The sequence below is a fragment of the Amyelois transitella genome, chromosome 6 (genome assembly GCF_032362555.1).
Source record: "Amyelois transitella isolate CPQ chromosome 6, ilAmyTran1.1, whole genome shotgun sequence".
NCBI classification, from domain to species: domain Eukaryota; kingdom Metazoa; phylum Arthropoda; class Insecta; order Lepidoptera; family Pyralidae; genus Amyelois; species Amyelois transitella.
Genome location: NC_083509.1, coordinates 7,695,575 through 7,715,070, shown reverse-complemented (window position 1 = coordinate 7,715,070; position 19,496 = coordinate 7,695,575).

Sequence of the window (19,496 nt, the reverse complement as noted above, 5' to 3'; positions counted from 1 at the left end):
TATGAGCAGTCAGACACTGTCCAAAAAGGCTCTCCTGGCTGCATAAGGGCATGTTGGTCCCAACATTAATGTATGGGAGTGAAAGTTGGGTGTGGCATTAGAGGCACGAACGCAGAATAAATGCGGTGGAAATGAGAGCGTTAAGGAGTATGATCGGTGTGAAATTGAGTGATCGGATAAAAGCCAGCGTGATAAGGGATGTTTTGACCTAGACGAAAGTATCTTGATCAAGTGAAGGACATCCTGGCAAAAGGTCAGGTCAAGAGTGCCCGAAACCGCCGCGCAAAAAGGCGTGATTTTCTGTACATGTATGTATTTACTTAAATTACAATTACGATATCATAAACATTTACTTCACCCCAGTCCATTATAAATTATTTCTTGTAGAGCTCTGTTTTTAAAATCTTAACCAACGTGACAGGCCGTAATCTAGCCCACGCTCTGCGAACAATATAATGACATCACAAGTGCCGTGAATCGTAACACATACTTGTGTTACGCACGTTATTCTTATGGCTTTTGGATTACAACCTGACAATTTTAAACAATTTATATTTAAACTCTTTGAAATATCCGCATCTTTACAAATTTCTACAAACACCTTCAAATAATGAACTTCCTATTCGAGTGTTAAACTTCCTGCTCTTTTGATATTGACGAATATAATAACACTACCGTCATTTATCTTGCTTCAAGTATTGAGTTTACGCGACAAGAGCTTACTGAACTGTGAATTTTGCAACTTTGTTTGAACACATAAAATCCTTACTTTGAATACCGTAAAAGAAAGATTACGATGTCCGATATACGCTGGCAGTTAAACTGAGTCCCAAGAAAACGGTCTTAAGATTTTTTGTGCCCGTGTGCAGGACAGCAAACACGCTAAAAGGAGATGTCTATGCGGTAAGTGGTCTCTACCAGGAACGGAGTGCGACTTCAAAAGATGCTTTTTGTAATTCTTTTCTTAAATATTTTAATCCTACATTATAAGAGAAAGAAAAATATTTACTTAGCTGTTTCTTTTGTAACATTTTGTTCATCTATTGAAATAATAGGCATAAAAATGCATTTGTATTACGGAAATGTCTCCAGAAATCAGTCTCGGGCAGGTTTCCAACCGAGCAAAGGCTGCAGGATTAACACTCCCCACACAAAGTAACGAAAAACCAAAAAAGGGACGAATTTTATAGATGAATAAAGCATCATTTTGGAGAATTTTTTATTTAAAAATCTACCTAACGAGGCCATAAAGTGGCAAGATGTTTGACACAAACAAACTAAAACTTTGAGTTGCTACCGAATTTTAATGTTTACTTTTATAACTGTTATAAACAATTGAAACGATTCCAGTGTTAGCAAAATATTGTAAAATGCATTTTTGTGCAGGTAAGTGAGGCTTTAAATGGCTATGCAAAAAGATATTTCACAGGGTCATTCAAGTTGCTAAAATCTTTAAATATGAAATGAATCTAATCAAGAGAAGCTTTTAATATACGAAGCAACTATTGTAGCGTTTTGTTCTTGTTTAGTAACACCAACACTATTATCAGAGTATAACAGACAGGTAAATTGATGTTATCAACTGTTAAGTCATCAATTATCGTATCAACAAAATAAAAAATTACATTTAGTAGATGTAAATTAAAGCCTCTATAAAACTCTCTTCTATCCCTCTATTCTCTTCACCTCATAACTTTCTTTTCGCTACTTTAACATTGTACACAACAATTATATACCATTTAGTACATACATATTGTCACGCCTATAGTCCTCTGCAAGGTAGACAGAGCCAACAGTTTTGAAAAGACTGAAAGAACATTTTTAGCTGCAAGAATGGCTTTATGATGGAATTGAGATTTAAATAGTGACAAGTTGTTAGCCCATCGCCTACAAGAGGAATCCCAAGTCGACGACATCCATGGGAAAGATATGGAGTAGTTCTACTCTTAAGTGCTGGAAACCATATTTTCCACGGTATTTTTAACAAAATGTTGTCTCGTATTGTATTTATTACATATTATGTATTTCGTAGCACAAGTCTCGAACTTATTTGAGGCTTTGACAATCTGTGTAGTTTGTCCCGTATATATTTATTTATTATATAATATAAAAAAATATATAAGAATAAATGCTGAAGAGTAACTTGAAGATAAAACATTTTTCATCGAGCGAAGCTTTAGAAGCAAGTGCACATGAATGCGGCTAATCGCGGCGATCGAATTGTATAGTTGGCATCGATCGTGGTTGCGCAACTCTTGCGCACGCCGCGCCGGTTCTGCGTCGGCCGCCGCCTCAAGTTCTCGGCAACGCTAACCTCGTTTAAGTTTAACTTCAGCCAACATTGGTGCCAATATTGGCTATTGTTAATATAATAGAAGCATTCACGTAGTGACTGATTATTAACCAAACAGGTGGAAATATCGTCGATATATTTAAAACTATTTCGTTGGAAATGCTGAGTGGTTGACGATAATGCATAACTAAAATCAGATTTTTCAGAAGCGGTCGCATCAGTCATTATATTTTCAATCACATGTGTTTCTTATTAACTATCGCCGCATATGAATTGTTGCATATTTATTAAGGCATCAGTATTCGAAACAAGTGAATTCGTAAGTGACTGAGTATGAAGATCAGCTTGGCCAGTTAATTTTCTATATTCCGACATGAGATTGCACAAATTTATTTAGAAAATGTAAGAAATTGCAAATGAACAAAAAAATAAAACTTTTATAATCAGGCACAATTGTCCCATCCACATCGCTGAGCACTCGAGAATCTTCCACGACCATGTGTGCCGTGCTGGAGACTGAACCAACGGTACCATCATACCCCCTGATTGCAACTGAACACGCGCGACGCAAGAATAAATTGCAATACAACGAGTATTAGTGATTAGAACCGGTTCAACGATTACGTCTCAAATGGACACACGCGTATTATTCAATTGGACGCACGGGCACCATTTTATTAGAAAATAACGTTATACTCATATCTGTCTCGTTCAGCTTTGATTTGCTGGACATTGACACTTCTGAAGCTCTAGACAAATAAAGGATGTCTATCAAAAGTTATATTGGTAAAACAATTTCGCATGTAGCTGCGAGACCAATATCTGATATGACAAAAACATCACAAAAGTGTACAGTCGTTAGCGCAGATTGTCAACGAATGACAAATATTGTATTTAAACAGTACTGAAGGACAACGTAAACTGGACAATTATTCACGAAAACTAAATTAATTTAATTTTACAATGACACTTAAGCAAATGAATTTGGTAAAAAATAAGAAAGCACGAGGAGTAAAGACTAGTCGGTTTTTTAAATTTATAAATTTATTGGAATAAACTAATATAAACGTGCATTAATGTATGAGGAATAAACTATCGTCTAAAGACTGACGTCAAAAGCGCTAATCTAGAAATTATTAGCATTTATGTAACTAGGCTAAGATTACAGTAAGAAACATTATTTATCATTCATTACAACATGCAGCTTAGGTATTTGTCATTATCTATGCTTATTGATCATTATTTATGACTTCTGTCTACATATTTAAGTATAGAATATAGAAATATGAGACACTAAGAGTGACTTTCTATAATAATAATAACTTCATTTTTAATCTTCTTGGCGTGTCGATGTCATTCCAACGGATTACATTTTGCACTAAATTATTTTGTCATATTTACAGCCTCATCGGTTATTGTTATCCCCAGAACAGGCATCAGTGTACAGAACGCATGACGGTATCTAATTAATAAATTAAAGATACAAAGGGTATGAAAGTAATTAGGGTATTCCATATTTTCATAATTATTTTTTAGGAAATTGTTACTGTACAATGTAAACTTAAAATTTTAGATTGATCTATTCAAAAGAAGACAGAAGTGTAATTTATTTTATCTTATTATTGACATTTCTACTTATTTTGTACAGTTGTGGTGACACAATTTCAATTAAGCAATTTTATTGTGAACTTTAATCTGTTTCATTAATAGGTTTCATTCATCTTGGCGCATTATAACTTAATTATTATTGGTATTGGGAGTTGGAGAGAGTACCGGTGGTCGAATCGATATGTAAGGGTCCGGTTAAAATGTTTAATGCGCATAAATACACAGGTTCAAATCCCACCTCGGTGATTTTTTTAAAATTTTGTTATTGTACTGAAGTTACAGTTTATATTTTATAAAGAGAAATTTCTCTACAGTGAATGTATATTGCATCCAGAAATACATCGTATGCACTTTGAATATCATTCGAGACACTGACATGATGTATAATGTGTCCAGGTGAAGTTTAGATTTGAAATTTAGTGGAATTTTCCTATCATTTTAACTCGATTACGGAAAGGGAACATCGAATGCATACGAATCGGTGCTGGCATTTGACCGATTTCAAATTGTTTATGTATGCTTCTTAGTTTCGAAATTTAGGGTCAAATGGTTCTATCGGTCACATCTCTCAAAGAAATCATTCTTTATTAATTTAAATGAAAATGCTCTTCGGCAATTTTTTACGATTGTTATATAATGTTATGAAGCTGCGAATCGTTAGTTTCAAAAGCTCTACAATAGAGTGCTTTGTTAGGTGAAGAAACATCAGAAAATTCTCAAGTGCTTTATTCACGTGTAAGTACGAAAGTACCTACTATACCGGTTGTCAAAAGGCTGCAGAGGGGGCGAAAGCGGGGGCTGCGGCGCGGTGCGGGGGATGGGGCCGAGTGAGTACACCGACCGCAACCGCTGGTTGCCGCACCGCAGCCACCAATGCCAAGATCACGGACCACGCGTGCGCGGCGAATGTCAGCCACGTCACGATCGAGCTTTGTGCTATCGCGATTGGATCGTTTGAATTTAGAACTTGGAATGTGATCACGATTCAACCAAATTCAATTGCTGCAATCAAAAAAATGTTTTCGTTCGAAATAAGGTATTCAATTTCAATCTGGCCAGTACGAAATGTCTTAAAGTGATGTCATGCATGATTGCATTCTCGAAACGTAATGAAAATTGAATAAAAGCAAAGTAAGATTTACAATAAATTTATTGCATATAGCTCATTTAAGCACCGGTCACGCACTCTTCCCGTTCCAAATCGAGTCGCTATTATGCAACCTGCTCACACGAACATGAACGCTTTTTACCGGACCCATCCCCACGGTAAATAATGTCCCAAGACTCGCGAGCTTCATACCATGTATAATAGCCCTTGCCCTATCTTTATATGGGGCGAGCCGTAGCCTCCCGCAATCTTCATTCAATTCACGCATGGTAGCGGCCCTAAGGACCGGGTTTTTGTAACAGCAGCGCAACAGGTAGAAAGGAAAGGATTGCGATTGCTGAAAGAGACGGCACGATATCATCTTCAGGGTTGTCTCGCTCTGCGCCGGCGCAGGAATGCCGCACGATTTGTGCTTGCTTGCTATACTATACAATACAGACAGTGCAGACGCGATGTTGTGTGGGTAGTTATGTATACCTGGCATAAGCCGCACACACTGCCCTAATGCGTACGGGTCATATAGCGGGATCCCAGAGTTTAGCCAGTGAAATTAAATTGAAAGGGAGTCTGGTGATTTTTGACCATTTTCTGATTGTTGATGACTTTCAAATGAGGCCATCTAAATTGCTGTATTTATGTTTCAATATTTGTGTTCGTTTTTTGTTATACAGTAACATAATTATTAAAGTTTCATTTATAAAAAAGAGAACAATAGTTCATTCTATTTCATAGCGATAACTTTACAATCAAAAATCGATTCAGTAACGCTTTAACTATACAGTAACCCACTCTATCACGGACATTTATGATGTTCACAATGACTTATCAAAAATTATGTTATAAAAGTAGAATAAAATTACTTTCAAATTATGATTTAAAAAAAGTTAACACATAAACATAAGCCTTTATCATTTTCAAAGAGATATATAAGTTAAGCCCAGTGGGATGCCAATTTGTTGTCTGAAACTCCACAGTAGGTAAAGTTAAGTAGGAATAAAAGAAAATGCACTCACTTCCTTAAAACGCTTGCTTAGTTAATGTAGTAAAGTTAGTGAGTCAGGGTGTTCCTTCAAAACCAGGAACTTTGTCAAATCCTAAGGTTAGGTTACGGGTACTTTACTTCATGCTTTATAGTAAATAATAATTTATCTTTTTTTAGACCAACAACCAACAAGCTGTAATAGACAAGTCTAGACCTATGATCAATCAATATACTTAAAAAACTTTCAGTAGTGTTATTAAATACAGCAAGTTACGAAGAACGTGGTGTTTCAGCCTTTCGGTATTAAGACGTGTGATATATATATGTAAGATGTAGCAACGATTTTTATAAATTTTGTATCAATATAGTAAATCATTCGAGGTCAGACATAGGCTGAATTTTTGTCTACATTTACATGGGAAGCAACGGTACTTTAAGTGTAACACAACCGGAGCTGCGGGCAAAAGCCAGTATAAGACCTAAGCAAGCGAGCAGAATTCTCAACTAAGCGATTCATTATGCGACATAATAATTGGCTCTGGTACAAGATGTTGAGTAAACATGTAACCGCTGAGGCTGGTCACAAAAACGCCGATCCGGTCCCACTGGTCCGCCAGAGCGTCGACCCCGGCTAGATGTTTGACTTATGGAAATAAATTTTCTTGCACACCTGACCTGACTGACGACAAGTTTTAATTACACGACATTGTGGGGTGTACGAGTCTCGTTATGGGATGTGCAGGCATTAGTAGGAATCCTCCCTTTAAAGATGATCGCTTTTTGTAGAGAAGCTGCATTGCGAAACACTACATATTTTTTTAAGTCTAAATCAAGCTTACACATACATATAGTCGCGTCTATATCCCTTGTGGGGTAGACAGAGCCCACAGTCTCGAAAAGACTGAAAGGCCACGTTTACCTGGCAGTAAATCAATAATATCAACAATATTTGTTATAACATATATACATATATTGTACTGGCGTTTCATTTCGTTGAAATTTGAAATACAGTTGCATACGGAAGTAAAATATCGATTTGGCTAGGTCCCATATCCGAAAAAAATCGCCATATTTTTACTCAAAATTATTTTCCCATATAAGATGGTCGCTAGCCATCAATAATTTAGGGGCGAATTTTTTCTGACGTCCACCACGTCACCCAGGTCCTTATTAGTCACTCAACTGTGCTATGTGGGCAAAATTTTAATTTTTTTTGGGTATTTATTACGTTAGGTTGTATAGATAGCGATAAAGTTCTATTATTTTTGAAAACAATCCTTAGATTCCAATCTTATTACCTCACCTAATCCCATTTCTTTTCTATTCAACAAATCTCTACCTGTTCAACAAATCTCAGATAAAGCAAGTGGGCATTGATATTGGTATGATAAGTATTTCAATAATGTTTCCTCTCTATTTTGGCTACGTTTGGAATAAAAGTACTAGTACATATATAATAGTAGTACTGCTAAGAAAATTATTTGCAAAGCTATAGAAAGTATTTTTACATTTAACAACCCCATCGGCCAGGTGAGCTCACAAAGTAAGCCGTGCACTTTCATCAGTGTGAGTAACATCTACGTTCTGTGCCTGTTGCTAGTTAGGACTGGAGCACACGAAGTATGGACGATGATGATGACTATACTTACATGATAATAGAGGTACTTCTAGCATATAGAATAAATACCCAGTATTTGGCTACTTTGATAATAATTATTTCATCTGCCTCGGAATTCTCCATTTAACTTTATGAATAAAACATTCTCCGGATATTTCAAATCCCTGTTGCTTCATTTCTTGAGTAAAACTTGAAAATGTAAGTAAACCTGTCAATGTGCCGTGTGGTTCCCGGCACCCTTAGAAGTGCCGTGTGGTTCCCTGCACCATTAGAAAAAAGAATAGGACCACTCCATCTCTTTCTCATGGATGTCGTAAAAGGCGATTAAGGGATGGGATTATAAACTTGGGATTCTTCTTTTAGGCGACAGGCTAGCAACCTGTCACTATTTGTATCTCAATTCTATCATTAAGCCGAACAGCTGAACGTGGCCATGTCTTTTTAAGACTTTTGGCTCTGTCTACCCCGCAAGGGATATAGGCTTGCTTATAGGTTTGTATGTATGTTTGGCGGTCTTGTAGCAATTATCAAAACTCGTGAAGTTTTGAAAATTGCTAGCACGGTTTGTTATGGTCAAAGATCAACACAAATGTTGACCGTTTAACTGTCCCCGGGGTATATACATATATGTATATATATACATAATTTTTAAAGATGTAACTGTCATTATCTCTTCGCGTTATATATAAATCTGATTGCATCCCAAATTTCATGGCTTTGTCTTCTCCGTAAGGGACGAAGAAGTGATTCATGATGTAAAATATGCGTAGTTTTTAAGTAATATAAGTCTCGTTAGTAAGTAGGTACCTACTAATACTTTATACTACACTGCATGTGTGCGGTGGTCCTAAAGCAGCCAACGCTCGGTGTAAGTAGTGCAGCTTGCAAGTCTTGGAGTTGCAATTTTGTGTCAAATCTATTTCTAGACAAGCTTGGCCTCGTTGCATGGCTATTTAAGCGTCCTATCCTTACTATCAGTTCAATGAGTAACCATGTGCATGGAGACGTAAATTTCTACTTGGTACGTACATACATACATACATATGATCACGTCCCTATCCCTTACGGGGTAGACAGAGCCAACAGTCTTGACAAGACTGATAGGCCACGTTCAGCTGTTGGCTTAATGATAGAATTGAGATTCAAATAGTGACGGGTTGCTAGCCCATCGCCTAAAAGAAGAATCCCAAGTTTATAAGCCTATCCCTCGCCTTTTACGACATCCATGGGAACGAGATGGAGTGGTCCTATTCTTTTTTATATTGGTGCCGGAAACCACACGGCACACTTACACTCTACTTGGTCCCACTACAAAATGTACTTACGATATATTTTGTATTTACAAACTTTGAGTTATTTGATAATAATTATATACGCCGCCAAAACTTGATGTTTAATTTCCTTTGGTTGATCGGCTTTGTAATATTTGTTATGATATATGCTTTTTCTTGTTACGTGTACGTACTTTCTTTCTGTAAAATCTTTTTAAAATCAGTATAGTCATAATACTTGCAACAGCACATAAGTAACAAAGTACTCGCTTTGTGTTTTTTTAATATTATCATTTACTCAGTCATACCATTCATCATAAGATGTTCACAGCAAAATTACTTGCGTGCAGCTTTTGTAAAACCACTCATTTACAATAAGAGACGTTATAATAAATACGCATGTAAATGCCATGACCTTATAAAAATACGTACTCCTTACTCTAGAAACTTTTCGGTATAATTATCTTTGTTTATAGTAAGTTATTCATAAATGTTTAATGGCTGGAATAGTTTTATACAAAAAAGCAGTCTAAAGTTGTCATAGAGTTAGAACCCATAGAGTTGGTGCAATGTAAGTACCTAGTTAGGTTTTTCATCCTAGCGTTAGTCCTCGTTACATCTCTACCTCCCTGAAGAGATGGGCTCCTAAAATATAAAGATAAAATATATAAGAAAATAAAATAAGTAATGAGGGACAGTAAACAGCATTATCTAATTGAACTGTTATTAATTTTGATTATGAAATAGACTAAATACCACGAGACATCCACATATGAGACAGAAAAAGACCTAACCTATTACACGATGATGTTGCAATGCACCCGTGGTTGCGGTCGCGCTTGACGGTGCAGCACGATCTAACGTTCCGCTTTGCGCCGGCGCACTCCCCTCTCGTCTCTGCACTCTTCACTCCCCCCCTCAACCCCCGCTTCTGGCCCTGACCGAGACACAGACCCCACGAAGGCGAAATGTTACGAAATTGCCCACAGAACTTGTTTCTTGCACCGGCGGGGACTATTGATTGAACCTTTGTCTAGCTGGTAAATGTATAGATTCCTATCATGTTTATAGTTATTCGGAATAATGGTTGTATTATACGGATTCAGCATTGTAACTCCCTCTGTATTGCGCTGCTATGAGATTAAAATAAAAAGGCCATTTGCAAGTGATGTGGAGAGTGATGCCCAGCAAGGATCCAGAACATGCAAAATAAACAAATTAGAACTAAAATAATAAAGTGAATATACTTAACAAATCTTAACAATTAAATTAAATTGTTAATAGTTTACCGGAAATGTTAAGGGGTAATAGATTTATGGAAAAATGTCAAAAAATAGTCAATAAAGATATGCGTGTTTTCATCGTCAAAAGCTATTAATCTCAGTCACTATGGTCTTAAGAAGTCAAAACACTTTAATTGAATCACGTGGACATTTATTAATAGCACACAAATAATACCTATAGTGTGGGAAATTTAAGTACTTAAACGTGTATTTTAATTTACATTTAATTTTAATTTCTGTAAAATACTTTTTAATCTGCTAGTAAATAAGAATTAAGTAAGTATTCTAGTAGGTATTTCATCTACTACGCACAGAAGAAAATTAAAACTAGTGTGCAATCAGTTCCAACAAATTGAACGCGGTTTTATTACGGGTGGCTTGCTTATAGGCAATTTTACAGCATAAGGGTAATTTAGATATTCTTATAATTGGTTGTGAGCTTTTCAATGGTAGAAAAAATACTGATATATAAAATATAAAATAAAATAAAATTTTCACAGATTAGATTTAGTCAAAGTCATTTTAAAAATGTACCTAGTACTTAGTAGATTGATTTTCATGACTTTAAAAAAAATGTGTAGCAAATTCTATGTGACTTCTTTAGTCCATTATCATCCGATTTATATCTTGTAACTTTAACAGCGATAAATGTACCAAAATGTCGACATTTGCTCTTACTAAAGTGATTAACTGCTTTTTATTAAAAATGTTTATCATTAAGGCATCTCGTATCCATTAAATAATTAAGAATATCTTTGTAATTACAGTATCTTATAAAATAAAGTAAAATTAACTTTTTTTGAAGTTATCGAGTTATTCATTCTAAGTTCTTATCTAATTTGCCACCTGCATTTATTGTATTTCCTTTTAAGACAAGTGTGCTTATACTAAATTCTTACCATAGAGTAAAAAGTAAGCTTGCAGCTTGAGTTAATTTTAGCAGTGAACCCATGTGAGCATACTAAAAATATTAAGACTGTGGTTCAAATTAGTTGGTACGCAGTGCTTACTTAATCGTATATTGCTTTGGCAGGTGTGTTGATGATATTACTAATTATTTCTTCGAATTTTTTGGCAACGTGTTCTGCTCAGTGCAGATTGTTGTCTTAATGATTGAGTTGGCAAGTTCACCTGCTTTTGGTAAGTCCTTTATTAGAATCTTTTTATTAATTGCATAAAATTTTAATGGGGTTCAAATTATTTAATGAATTTTAAACCTTTTACAAAGCTTACAAAATGTATGGTGTATTTTTATTAACTTTTAATTTGTGTCATACAGTTGAATGTAGCCTCTGGCTCTGTCTATTCCTCAAGGGATATAGATGTGACAGTATGTTTAATTTGTGGGCAATTATTTTCATTTTAGTAAGCAACTTCCCAGTCTGTTCTGCAAAGAAACAAATGATGGTCAAACAATGTGTAGAAGTAGTATATAGCGGTAATGACTATTTGATAATACTTTATTACAGATGTAATTGCGATTGTTATTGAGGCGTAGTGTCATTATAGACCACCTGAGAGACGATGGCAAAATTGTAACTTTTCTGTGGGAAAACTATAAGTTATATTAGAGAGAATTATCCTTCTAACAGGTTTCCATTGAAAACTTTGAGATTCTACATTGGTTGTTAATCAACGTAAAAAGTGTATACAATACTTACATACCATACATAAAATCACGCCTTTTTCCCGGAGGGATAGGCTGAGATTAAATCTTCCTAATTGCCACAATCTTTGCACACTTCATTCGCTTCATCCACATTTATTACTCTCTTCATGCAAGCTATCGGTTTCGGGTACTCTTGATCTGACTTTTGCCAGGAAGTCCTTATTTTGATCAAGATACGTTCGTCTAGGCCTGCTCACTCCGACCTTTCCCTCCACATTCTCCATATACATTTGTTTAGTCAACCTGCTTTCATTCATCCTCTCCTCATGATGTGTAACAAAAATGTTAGTTCAGGATGTGTGCCAATATAAAAGGCTCTAATGCTGAGCACAAATCTATTTTCTATATTATGGAGTATGGCATTTAGTTTCCCTTATGTTCTAAGGGTGCATAAAGGATTATCCGATATTTCCACGGAAAGTAAATAAACGAGATTAAGACAAACAGAGTCGCTTGCGAATTTATAAATAAATATTATCAAATACGGGAAATACACATATAGCTTGAGCATTCCTTACAATTAGAGAATTGTATATATTTTTTCCTTTCTCAATTATCATTTAGTCTTCTCGTCACCTTATTTTGCCTATAGAAAGAAATTACTAGATATGAAGCTAGCTATATAAACGAGACAACGTCGCACTGAGTTCACGACACTCTCTAACAAAGAGACTAATGAATATTCACATTCTGTCCTCGATACAAATAAACGTCGCAGCCGAATGTACGCTGCTGACACGGTTACTGGCTAGTTACAGACTATAATCTGTAATCTATAGAGGGCATATGCGAATTATATAACACATATGAATAAAATGTTCCTCTTCTTCTTCAGCGTCGGTTCACCCATTTTTGGGTGAGTGTAGGCCTTTTAATAGCAGGTCCTGCCCGTTTTTTTTCAGAATATTCTGTATCTATTTTAAAATTATTTTACATACATATGTATGTATAATCACGTCTTTACCCCTGCAGGGTAGACAGAGCTAACAGTCTTGAAAGGTAGGCCACGTTCAGCTTCTATGGCTTAATGATGGAATTGAGATACAATGATTTATGAAATGAAATTATTGAGTAGCCACTCATTAAATAACGATTATTTCTTTGTAGCAGTAACAGGATTACCGAAGCCTTGTATGTGTTTCTCAATATTTTCAATGTTTTCAACAGGGCATTGTTTTATTTAATTGACAAGCACTATTTTGAAACTGACCCTAGTTCAATGATTGACTGTAATTAGATGCCTTGGCCTAGTGGAAAAATATTTGATTGAAGAGAATTAATCACGCTTCTTATGAGGTGTTAATTATAGTAAGTGATAAATAAAGTCTTATTTTAATATACATTTTAAATATATTTTCATGAAATAAAATTGTGTTCATACATACCGAAATAAAAACCATATATTAATTTGGTTTTGTTTCCTCTTCATTGGAACTCACAACAAGATAGCAACAATATCCAGTTGATGAAAATACAACGAAATAGATACCTAACAACTCATTCAAATCTGTGATTCATAATTATACATCATTTGCATGCGATATAGGTAAATATGTGCATGATAAAATAAATCCGAATTCCAGATTCATGCTGATTTACTTCAGAAAGTTCAGATGGTTTTTACATTTCGTTTAATTCACTAATATTCCGAAGCACGCAGCAAATAATACGAGAACATTACTTAAGTGTCTTCATATTATAAAAAAGTGCCGTGTGGTTCCCGGCACCATTACAAAAAAGAATAGGACCACTCCATCTCTTTCCCACGGATGTCGTAAAAGGCGACTAAGGGATAGGCTAATAAACTTGGGATTCCTCTTTTAGGCGATGGGCTAGCAACCTGTCACTATTTGAATCTCAATTCTATCACTAAGCCAAACAGCTGAGCGTGGCCTATCAGTCTTTTCAAGACTGGTGGCTCTGTCTACCCCGCTGGGGATATAGACGTGATCATATGTATGTATGTATGTATGTATAAAAAATAAATAAGCATAAAGTAAATTACGAGCCACTCGACGAAATATATGTTACAACTTACAATACGCAAAGATATACGAGTACTCAGATTTCTAAGCTAAGGTAAATTTAATGGCAAAAATGAAGTTTTTATTAAAAATAAAATATCAAGTACATGACATATTAGTAGCTTTACACACTGACATCATCCTCCTGGTTATTTTCTGTTGTTTTACTTACTACGACAAGTGAGCGAGTCTGACGCTTTCCATGGAAGTGCACCTTAAAATTAAAACTTAACGGTGTTTTATGCTGGAAAACCGGAAGTTTCATTATTCAATTATGATTGTTTTTAGATCATTTTGCATATGTTCAGCCATTGTACGTATCCTGGAATTTGCCTGGATCTATAATCGAAAAAGGGTAGATCAATTAAATTATAGAATGTTATCATTACTTAATCACAATTTTTTTAAATACCTGTTCACTATTGCGAAAAGAAAATGCTGCACTGGAGTTTGTTTCGCCACTTCTTCTACACATGCGCTTTGGAAGCGGTAGTGCTTAAAATTAGACTTAATTTATGTTGACGTCATTAACTAATACCTTGTTTCCAATTTTGAAAATAAATCTTTTTTGAACTATTCCATTCATCGGCTTGTTTTGGTTGTTTCTTCTTTGAAAAGGCCCGGAGTTCCCTATGTGATATAGATAAGTAAGGCTAAAGTTGTCCATACATTCATGAAGGTAAACAAATATTATAATCAAAAGCTGTGTCCACAGTGGAGTATACTTGTTATGACAATAAACTGCCTTTAGTTGAAGTCTCTGGCCACTGACACCTTGGTAACAGAAGAACCATATCTCAGTTTGGATAAGAGTTGTCGCACTGGATAAAAGTAGATACCTATTCCCATATTCGCCGCATAAGACATCCTCAAGAAAGAGAGAATGTCGTGTGGTTCCCGGCACTTTAGAATAGGACCATTCCATTACTTTCCTATGGATGTCGTAAAAGGTAACTAATGGATTGGCTCATAAACTTGGGATTTTTCTTATAGGCGATGGCCTAGCTACCTGTCACTATTTGAATCCCAATTCCAACATTAAGCCATACAGCTAAACGTATTCTCAAGGGATATAGACGTGATTATATGTATTCTTATATATACATATGTATGTAAGTCGCGAGTCAGAGAAGGAATTCTGTCCCTTTGGTAACACACTCTATGATGTATTTATACTTACACTTAGAACAACTATGATTAAAGTAACTATGAGAAAACATTAAAATGTTTTATTTTACAAATTCATAAGTAAAAACCACGTGGCACAAGTAAGTGTAGCATGTGTCTATTCCTTATCTTTACGCGGACAAAGTCGCGGGCAACAGCTAGTATCAAATAAGAATCACGGAATAAGAAAAAAATTATTTTATAAGAATAATTCTGTGAAAAGAATCTTATTTCCAGTGATTATCAAATATATCTAACCAGCTGTAAGCGTTTATTTTAAAATAATGCAATTAAATATACTCGTATGCAAAATCAAGCAAAGAAAACAAAATAATCATTTCTATATGTTCCTGTGTACTTACAATTTGTACTTATGACTTTGAAAACAAAATTCTTTGTATCTACGGAAAGTCTCCGCTTCATTGAAAATTAGCAGCTCGGTAATTGATGATGGAGTATTGTTTTAATAACTCTGTTTAACGTCTACACATGATACAGTTATAGGCAGTATTCTAATGAGATGTTTGCATAACTAGAGTGTAATGTACGCACTGAAAATACCTGCCAACGGTCTTTGCAACCTTGAGTTTCATATACATTATGGAATTGGGTTCCTGTTACCTTTTTAATTCAGTCAGTCATTTATCTTCTCACATATTCTTAACTTACTCGTTGGAATTCCGTGTAAAGAAAACAAAGACAACACGCGCTACGTGATATTCAAAAATGTATTGTGTAAACCGTAATTGCATTCAGTTATTTTATTTTATATTATGTAATGGGTAAATTTTATTTAAGGATGAATACATGTTTCGTGAAATTGGCGAGGTGTCGTTAATAATGTCAAAAACATTCTATTATAATTGATTATTATAAATAAGATAAACAAGCCCATAAAATTACCTTTCTAGTCTTAAATAGCAAAAAAGTATCTAAAATCTATACATATTATAAAACAGTAAAAGTATTTTGTCTGTACATTTAGTATTTTTGACTGAAATGTATAGAGGGAATTGTATAGTAATGCCGTGTGGTTCCCGGCACCAATACATAAAAGAATAGGACCACTCCATCTCTTTCCCATGGATGTCGTAAAAGGTGACTAAGGGATAGGCTTACAAACTTGGAATTCTTTTTTAGGCGATGGGCTAGCAACCTATCACTATTTGAATCTCAATTCTATCATTAAGCCAAATAGCCAAACGTGGCCATTCAGTCTTTTCAATACTGTTGGCTCTGTCTAGCCCACAAGGGATATAGACGTCACGATATGTATGTATGTAAGTATAGAGGGACACTTAAAATTAATGATAGAAAGCAAAAATATATATTTTTTAATTTCTTGTCTGTCTGTATGTATGATCACGCTTATCTCCGAAAACACTGAACCGATTTACTTAAAACTTTCACCAATTGCTTTGAACTCTCTTTGGAAAATATTTAAAGTTTGTTTCATCAAAATCGGTTCCCTAAAAAAAAGTTATCATCATTTGAAGGAACTCAAGGCATGGGTTTGCCTGCAAATAAGTTTACGCAGAAAAAATCGAAATTTACGCGGACAAAGTCGCGGGCAACAGCTAGTAACAAATAAGAATCACGGAATAAGAAAAAAATAAATTTTAAAAGAATAATTCTGTGAAAAGAATCTTATTTCCAGTGACTATCAAATATATCTATCTAGCTGTAAGCGTTTATTAAAAAAAATGCAATTAAAATACTCGTATGCAAAATCAAGCACAGAAAACAAAATAATCATTCCTATATGTTCCTGTGTACTTAAAATAATGGCAAATAATTTTAATTATTTAATGTATAAGAAATAAAATCTAGATATTGCAATGATAATAACCGACAAAGTCCACAGGAAATAAGGCTTCGTCAAGGGACACCTGCGTCAGGTTTAGTATGCGATGAGAATTGCAGTTGACCGATCGATTTATTGGTTACACACATGTGTACATTCACACACACACCAATCGGCATTGATACTTGATTTGATGTCAACAATCTTAATGATAGTACAATTATTTAAGCAAATTTACTAAGGTAATAATGTCATCTCTTCATCATTTAGCCATAGAGCAGGTCGTTGCTTTTCAGTCTTTTCAAGAATTTTGACTCTGTTTACCCCGTATGGGATACAGAAATATGTATGTACTCGTATATAGGGCGCAAATAATACAGAATGATCTAAGTTTTAGTCTACTTAAAAGTCTTTTTTTTTAAGTAAAATTTAAATAGGTGTTCACGCATGACTAATTTTGTAACTCTCTCAGCAACAAAACCTTGTAGTTTAAATATTGAGGAAGCTACAGGAGTTACTTTGTTAAGTTAAATGGAACAAAGGACGATATACTTTGCATGTTAAAATTCACGTCACACGGTTAAATGTAGGCAAAAGTTTGGTATCTAGACATTACTTCCTGTGAGGGCGCCCGCATCGCAAATGTTTTCATTCACTGATACAGAATATGAACCAAATTGACTTCACTTTTATGATTTTTACTTTGTAAAGATATACTGGCACGGTTTTATTATAAAAAATAAAACAGATATGTTTTTCATAATTTGAATGAAATAAAGGAGAAAGCCGAAAAGAGATGTAATTTGGACCTACATGTAAGGAGTTTGAGTATTATGTTGTGTATTATATAACGTTTTTGTATTTTTGGTTGCACTTTCCACCGTTATTGTTTAGGGCCCGGTGTTGAATATATTTTCTACACGGTTTATTTAGTTTTTATCAAATAAGTAAAAGGTATGTATTAAAAAAAAGTCGTAGATAATAAAAGTAATTACAAATTAAATCTGATATAACTCAACATAACTTCCTACGTGAAGGCTGGATAACTGTACACAAGAAGTTCATAAAAACCCCGAAGAACTGGAGCAAATCGGTCGGCTCGCTAATTGTAAAGCTTCAATTATTAACGATATTGTGCAATATTCCATTTCAAGACACGAATATATCGGATTTGATTGAAAAATTAATTGGATCATGGGTAATCCTTCACGGTAAGTTGCGAAATTTATTACAGGATTGATAATTTGAAAACTTGTCGTCCATTTTATTTTGACCACAAATTTATTTTCTGATTACTTTTGTCCGTGTGCTTTCTCAAAGCATAAAAAGCTAAATTTTAGCATTAATCGTAGTAGATTAGGGGTTTAAAGATATCAGTCACTATTAATTTTACAATAGACATATAAATGAAAAGCAAAATTTTCGATGTCTCAAAGTCTGAATTAAACGTGGTATTTGCTCTTGGCATTGTTGGCAAAGGCTTACATTCTAAACTCGTCGAATTAGAGCGAAAGAGGTCGCGGCGGCGAGGGAGGGAAGGCCGTTGACCGGAGGCAGCCTTAGCGAATGTCTAGGGTAAGGAAGTTAGTTTTTAGTACAGTAGGTATAGAACTTTACTTTGAAAATCTATAGGAAACACAGTAGTCAAAACCGGTGGAAAAATAGTTAAAATGATTTTGAAACGCATTTATAATAGAAACATAAGCGACGTTCGAAGTTTTATTCTATACTTCGATACAAATTGCTCTTTTTTTTTAATTAACATGTAAATGACTAATAGTGAAAGAAAGTTTAAGGTAAGATTTTCTATTATTGAATATTACTATTAAAAAAAATATATAAAACATGACAAAAAATAAAATAAAAATAACAGAGAACAAAATATGTTTATCACATAATCATATACATGTGACTAAATTTTGATGTTTTATTGTATATACCTGCGTTTGATTCTTGGATGTAAGAAGAATATTTTTAACACATTGTCAAACCAATCAGTGGCGTATTCGACACGGTTTCGTTTCAGCAAAAAAAACTATTGCGTAATTGCCACTGAAATTTCGTTGCAGATTTACAAATGGTACCAAATTTATTTGCTCTTGCTTCTAAAATCTAAATATATACATATGTATTTACTAATATTTTACAAAATCTTAAAAAGAAGGAATAAATTAAGCTGTAGCTTGTATTATTTCCTAATTTCTTGCGGTATATATAGCATAGAATTGATGAATGCTATTTTAAACACCAGCTGTCTATTTGTATAATTTTCACAACATTATCAAACTCAAGACGGTTTTTGTTTCCTTCTTATCCTATCCTTAAGCGGTTCAAATAAACCTTAATTTAATAAATAGTAATTGTTTCGTGCACAGACAAGAGTCACGGTTATTGATTAAGGTGGATGAAAACTTGAACAGTTTCAAAGTTCACGAGCTTTCGTTGGCGATAGTTCGTCTCATAGCTAGTCGTTTCCACAGCACGAGGCCAATGCCCTCCGAAGTTGTTTGTGGCAAAAAATGAGGACAGAAAGACCGGCTCACTTATTTTGGTCGGCTTATGAATCAGCGTGAGAAAAACAATATCATTAGAAACTTTTTTTAGTTTAATATAGTTAATTGTTGATCATCTGAAGGCGCTGCAGACCGGACAGAGTCTGAAAGAAATGG